Source organism: Nilaparvata lugens, chromosome 12 (genome assembly GCF_014356525.2).
Source record: "Nilaparvata lugens isolate BPH chromosome 12, ASM1435652v1, whole genome shotgun sequence".
In the NCBI taxonomy this organism is placed as follows: domain Eukaryota; kingdom Metazoa; phylum Arthropoda; class Insecta; order Hemiptera; family Delphacidae; genus Nilaparvata; species Nilaparvata lugens.
In genome coordinates, this window is record NC_052515.1 from 361254 (window position 1) to 368880 (window position 7627).

Here is a 7627-nt window from a genome sequence, read left to right on the forward strand (position 1 = left end):
AGAAAAAGCATTTTTCACTCGTGATATACACAACATTTTTCCTCCACCTACATTTTTATAAAAACTGCAAATAGAATAATTTTTAAAAACGTATGTGACCAAACAATGTGTTACAACATAATCTAAAAAGTAAACAGAAACAGCTGGCTTGTAATCACAGTTCTCCTCCGACAGCACTATCTGTCGGCTAAAGTTGTAACAACAATGACAGCCACAACTACAGCTATGATGAAGTTCCCGTTTCAAATTTGATTAGTCAATAAGTAATATTCGTTGGCTGGTATTTTGAATAACATGGATTAAAAGAAAAAAAATATAATTTTTTTCTAGTATAGTGATATGAAGTTTGTAATAATAATTTCAGCATACAAACATGTCTGGTTGAGGTATTGAATTTAGTTGGTTTAATGACTACTCTATATGCTTCCTCATCTGAGCTTAGACCTTCTGACCTATTCCAAATGTACGTTTTTAAAATAGAGATGCTTCCCATGTTATTCAAATGGAGTCACTCTTACTCCCTAGGGAGTTTTTCTATTTTTTAGTACCGAGAGCGAAAAAGTGACACTTTAGTATCATGTTTCAGGGAGTAAAGTAAGTACTTTTGACAGTATGTGGAGGAAAAAGATTTTTCATCAGCTGATTCGCTTTTGTAGCCTTAATTTGTTATTATAGCTCACGGAAGCGCTAAATATGCAAGTAGGGGGCACCACTTGTGTTTGCGTCGTCTGCTCTGTTTTCTATTTATGAATAGAGTTTTAGGTTAGTTGAGTTTAGAACTTTGAAATAATAGCGTGAAAAATGTCATCTCTATAATAATCTTCAGCATATTCTTATAATATCAATAGCCTTCGTCTACACTCTCATCTTCTTAAATTTTGTGATGGCTATCTTTATATCAGGTAGCTATATTTTGTATTTATTCTTTTGTAGGAATAATGGTGGTATATATCATGGTTGAATCTGAAAAGAGTTTTATAGTTCTCAACTATTGGTTGTGATAGTATCTGGTATAGTTTCCTCTTCCTCATACGAATTAGTTGAGTCATTTTACTATGAGCAAAAGGTGATAAGCTGCTCTAGACTAGACTCACCTTTTTTGAAGCATTTGCTTCAAAAGTTGAGCAAATGCTCTAATTTATTCATACAATTTTGAGCAAAAGCTTCTACTTTTGAGCAAATGCTCAAACTATTTTCTTTATGAGCATGAGCAAAAGGTTTTGCTCACGTTTATTCATAGAAAATGAAGCAAATGCTCCATATTTTATAAGTTTAAGCAAATGCTCAACTTTATTCATATGGGCCAGTGTGTTACAAAATGACGAATCCCACAGCATTGCGGGTTGCCTATCTTTACCAGCTGCCTCACTTTCTTTGTGTTGCTGGTCCATTCCAGTTAGTCTAGAGTTCAGTGGTAAAGCCCGTAGTCACGGGCGCCACTCTATCGCCGGCACCGGTAGTATAGAAAATTAACGAATGACGCATAATCACGTATGAACTACTGAACTGATTAACTTGAAATTTTGCATATACTGTAGATTCTGAATTTACCGAGGATGATTGAAGCTGAAAATTAGGTGTTTTTCACAGTACAAACGAGCGTTATTTCCAGGTGTAACCTGGAAATCTATATGAGATAGAGCGCTCTACCTGATCTTAGATTGTAGAGCAAAAAAAATCGCCCAGAGGGATTAAGAATTATATCCAAATGATACAATCGGAAGATATTGTTGATCAGAAACTAAAATTCATCAGAATTGATATTTTCTTTGAATTTTACTCATTTTTGAAAAATCATAACTCAGTACTCATTGGAGATAGAGAGTTCAGAATGATCTCATTTCATTCAGAATTTTATGATTTGAGAAAAGGCAGTGGAAATTTTTTCTATAGGATTACTGGATTCGCAAAATTGATGAAAAATGTAAAATGAGCCGAGAATACAAAGTTTTTGACCCACTCTGTATCTAGCACAAGGAAATTTTGCATGAAGAAATTGGTTCTGGGATTTTCTCATGTATCCAAATGATATATTAGAAAATCAGAACTGCAATATAAATAATTGCAAGCACACCCCTTTTTCATGGCTCTATATTGACTGGACTGTTGGTTTAGTGTCATCATACCCCAATAACCACGGAACTGAGTTTCAGATGAAAGCAAATCATGATAAGTTTAATTATAATTAAATTTTTTCATGATATTATAATTAAATTTCCCAATAACTAGTTGTTGTGTTTTATATGAGAAAGTTTTGAATATCAATGGGGTACTATGGCATTATCATTATCAATTAATTAAATTTCGATTAGAATCGACAACTTTATACTGAGGTCCACCTTAAAATGGCAGTGGAGAAAGATAGAACAGCCTGCCGATTCTTTGCGTTGCCACTGTAGAGCATAGCTGATAGCAATGTATCTGATGTGCCATTAACTGTTCATTCTTGTTTGGAATAATCGATTATATTTTATTTGTCAAGAAAATACATTTCAAATGATTAAATTATAAAATTTCATGATCGAGATGAACCACTTTGTTGATTAATTAAAAAAAAAAAATGTTTATTTCATTTCAGAACGAGTTGTCATGGATCACAATAATGATTGTTAATGACTCAGTACCACCTGCCATCTGGTGGCAGAATTAGGAATTGGATGCGGTTAGAATTGTCGACCAATCAGGAGAGAGAGTGGGCGGAGTCTAGCGATTGTCACTGGGAGCAAGATCAGCTGATGTCTTTAAATGTCTGAACTGTTACGAATTGCTCTCTAAAGTACCAATAACGCTAGCGACTACAGTGAGGTTCACGTTTTCATGTCAGTGGAGAAAGATAGGACGACAGCGATGCCGATTCTCTGCCTGCTACTGCCTTCTATCAATAGACGATAGCTAATACCATAGTATCTTATCCTATTATATTAAGCGAGCAATTTCTGTATTTATATATATTTATATCTGGTTATTTATGTTCAACGGATCTCGAAAACGGCTCTAACGATTTTCACGAAATTTGAAACATAGTAGGTTTATGATTTATAAATTCGATTGCCATTGCACTAAGTCTCATCCTTGAGAAAATTTGCTGAACGACATTAAAAGGATAATTCATCCTTGGCTGAAACAGCTGTGGATAGTGAAAAAGTGAGTGAGCGAGTGAGTATGTGAAAAATCAAAATATCGCATCACCGAAATTCATAAGATGACATATAGCCAGCTGTGAAATATAAACACGATCATTTAAGAGAATTGTGTTCTATTTATCGATAGATAAAAATAACGACTGAGGCTCGGTGCCCCGATAATGTTATATTAACTGATAATTCTTGTTTAGAGTAATCAATCATTTATAATTTATTCATGTATAATCACTTATTTTCTTTTCGTCGAGAAAACTAACTCTTTAATGATAAAATAATACATTTTTGTAATTGACATTTAATACTTTACTAATTGATTATAATTATATTGATGAATTGTTCAAAAAACTAGCCGTTGCGTGGCTAGAAAAAGTTAACGCTATCTGCTTTGCCGAATGATAAACAAGATAGACAAGAATGATAGATAGAATGATAGACAAGGATAGGAGCACCAATATTCATCAAATACTCCATTATTACGTGGACCTCCCTATAGTATGAAGGCTGTGCAAGCGGATAATTGAAACTTTTCACTAGTGATATTTTTCGATTCTTGACCTCGAAGTTCTCAAAGTAAAGTAAAAAATCAGTTCATTTTTTCCGATTATTACTTTCCGAGATAATAATAATAATATCGAGTGACCTGGCTGGCTCAGGTCTGGTGTCAGAGTTTTCAGGTCGCAACTGATCAATTTCAGGGCCTCTGACATGAACTAACGACTGCTTTTTAGGCAGCCGGGACCGACGGCTTAACGTGTCCATCCGAAAAACTTCTCGAGATATGAGCGCCTTAAGTGTGAATTTGGGGACAGATCATTTCAAATGCGATAGGGTTTAAATTTATGAAACGATGAGGCTGATTCTCTGTTGATTGAATAGAAAAAAATTACCCCAAAATATAAATTCTTCCAAAAGTTATTCCATTTGAAAAAACTAATTCGATTTGAGGTATCTCTATATCTTCATCTTGGATCGCTCTCTCAGAGTAACTCATTCGGAAAATAAATACCTATTGTACTGTGTAGATAGATTGACAAAACTATTGATTGGTCAAATACATTCTATTTTTCAAGCTCATAATTATTATAGGTTCAATTTATAATCATAAAGCATTATTATTTTCAAGCACATAACGATGTTATGTTTTCTTAAGCACATAATTATTTTCAAGACAGTATAATTTTCCTCATAGAATTATCCTTGAAACATTCTTGTTACCAAGTCTGGACAAGTTCATCTAAAACAAGGCTGCAAATTGTTAAATAAATCATGTCATTATCAATTTATTGTGTAATGAAACTGTTTCTTATTCACTCCCCACCCTGTCATAATTATTATGGAAAATATTCTACCAACAAAATGTCACAAGTTGACCTGGAAAACTCTTAAATTAGTTATTTTGCTTTAGTTATTAGTTGATAGGGAATGTAATTATTGAATTTGAAACCTGTGTTTTCAAGAGTATATTTTGCACTTATGAAGCTGAACTCTCTCCAAAATAGGTATTCTAGAATAAAGTTGAAAAACGTAAATATTTGAATTCTTTTACTGGAAACCTTTACAATTTGAGACGTGACATTCTGATCTCTTTCCAGAATAACATGTATTCTATAATGATTTTGAAACATGTAAATATTCAAATGCTGCTCCTAGAAAACTTAAAAAATTTAAGACGTGATTTTCTTCTCGGAGATGAGCGAAACTGGTTTATACACAAGGTTTATTTACATAAAGACCCGGTTTCCGAGCTCGAGATTTAGCTAAGTTCTGGACTTTAAACAGTCAGAAAATTGGCTTTCCAAAACGGGTTTGGTTTCCAATCGCAGTTTTTATTTTCACATTTCTATAATAAATAGGGAAACATTTTTCCATGACGAAATTGAATATTCCTAAATAATTCAAAATAGCTGAAACTTTACACTATTTACTCTTTATTTTATTTTGTATTCAATTTTCTAGTTTTTCGAAATTTAATTCAAACGTGACTTTGACAATGACTACGACTACGCCCCGTTTCGGAAAGCCAATTTTCTGACTCCAGCTGTTTGAAGTCTAGAACTTAGCCAAATCACGAGCTCGGTAACCGGCCCTAAATGAAATTTTTCATCTAATATCACAAAGAACAGTATAGAAAACAATATTTATGAGAATAAAGAGAAAGCAAGTTCTAATAACCATAATCTAATATTGTGGTGTCACTAAATGAATCGGCGGCGTTTTAACAAATAATTCTCGATACTCTGAAAAGGATATATATATATATAAAAGCGAAATGGCACTCACTCACTGACTGACTCACTCACTCACTCACTCACTCACTCACTCACTCACTCGCATAACTAAAAATCTACCGGACCAAAAACGTTCAAATTTGGTAGGTATGTTCAGTTGGCCCTTTAGAGGCGCACTAAGAAATCTTTTGGCAATATTTTAACTCCAAGGGTTGTTTTTAAGGGTTTAAAGTTCGTCTTTTAGCATGTATATTCTTCTTCTCCCAATCTGTTATTATAATTGAATTTCCATATCATATGTTACTATAGAACTATAATCTAGATAGAGTACCTCTTCGAAACAGTTGTTAACTGGCAACTAAATTAATAATTTTTTCAGGTTGGCATTAAGTTGAGTTGACTTTGTTACGTTGGCACGAAGTTGAAGATTAAATGCATTTATCGCGGAAAAATTGATTGGGCACTGCTACTTCAATCCTGGGAATATTATATGTCTAGCCGTCAGGCTCGCTTCGCTCGCCGTATCCGTTTAGCCAGACGTTTAGTCTGGACCCCCGACTGGATTGTCCTAACATATGATAAAAATGCTCAAATGAAAAATGCAGGCGAGCGAAGCGAGCCTGCTGATCTCATTCTTGGACGATCCAGTCGGGGGTCCAGGAGGCGGAGCCCCCTGGCTAAACGGATACGGCGAGCGAAGCGAGCCTGACGGCTAGTAAGATAATAATATTCATAGAGAAACAATAGCGTAAGTAGATATCTCATGTTATAGGGCATTTATGTCGCAACTTTTACTGTTATCTCAAGTTGATTACTGTCGATTATTGTCGATTTTTACAGTTTTGACCGGGTAAGAGTGTATGAACAGCACAATATGAGAGACTACCAGCGTCATAAAGCTTCACAGGAAAGAACCACGTGGACTATCATATTGAGATAACAGTAAAAATTGCGACATTAACGCCCTATACCATGGGATATCTACTTATGCTATTGTTTCTCTATGATAATATCCTTCCCATCAACACACGACCGGGAGAGTATAAATTTATTTATTCATTCATGGACAGAATCACAACCCATATAAAATATGATTAGGAAGGAACAACAGGCTTGGCCCAAATCTATTCCATTCCCAAATTTTGATAAATTAATGAATTGTCCAAAAATAGGTTATGTTCCTACTGTAAAACGTTCAAGTTCAATTTTCGTCCAAAAATATATACAAGCTAAACATTTTGAATTTATAGAAATTAAAACACCAAACTATATTTAAATATAACACTTAATTATCACTTCATATTGAATTAATCAAGTTAATAGAATGTTTCATTCTATAGCCTACTCCCTCGGTGATGTGTTAATGAGGATATTATTTCATATCCTTTTGTAGAGAATCAACAATTATTTATTGAAACATTGTCGATTCATGTAGTTTCAATACAATAGTATGAGCCCGGGATTTAGCTAAGTTCTAGACTTTAAACAGCTGGAGTCAGAGAATTGGCTTTCCCAAACAAGGCGTAGTCGTAGACATAGTCAAAGTCGCGTCTAAATTAAATTTCGAAAAACTAAAAAATTGAACTCAAAATACAATAAAGAGAAAATAGTGTAAGGTTTCAGCTATTCTGAATAAATTTGAATGAGAAATAATGTATTTATACTATCTATTTTTTGTGAATGATTATTTTGATACAAAAACTAATTAAATTCCGAAAAACTAAAAAATTGAACTCAAAATACAATAAAAAAAATGTAGAGTTTCAGCTATTCTGAATAAATTTGAATGAGAAATAATGTATTTATACTATCTATTTTTTGTGAATGATTATTATGATACAAAAACTACTCACATTCCAAATGAGGAGACGATCAGCAAGATGGCGGAGTTCTTCATGAGATGACTAGAAGCCATCTCGGAGAAGAAAAGTCTTCGCCAAAGTCTCAAAAACTCACAGCTAGCACCTGAACACTCTTAACCGCAAAAAGCTCTAACTGTAACTAAAGCTAAGAATTGCGATCTCGACTTTTATCCAATTATAATCAATTAAAATAATTGCTGAACATGTTTCACGTGACGTCAATCATTATTATTCAGAAAAACAATTCACCAACCTACAAAACTACTGTCAGCTTTGTTTGAATGGGTAGTATAGATGATAGTCCAAATGAAGTACTGACAGTAGGAAGTGAATCCTACTATAGTGAGGTCCACGTTATAATGGCAGTGGAGGAAGATACGTGAAAAACGGTGCC

The 7627-nt window shown here is 33.9% G+C and overlaps 1 protein-coding gene across 2 annotated transcripts in view; it reads right to left on the reverse strand.

Annotated features, from left to right (window-relative positions):
- LOC111064069 overlaps positions 1–7395 on the reverse strand; it is a 106071-nt gene extending 98676 nt beyond the window's left edge. The window contains exon 1 of one of the 2 annotated variants that reach the window (XM_039438590.1): positions 7225–7395. The gene's annotated coding sequence lies outside the window, so the exon portion shown is untranslated. The remainder of the gene's footprint in view (positions 1–7224) is intronic. The other variant, XM_039438591.1, reaches the window with a different exon arrangement.
- Positions 7396–7627: the final 232 nt, after the last annotated feature.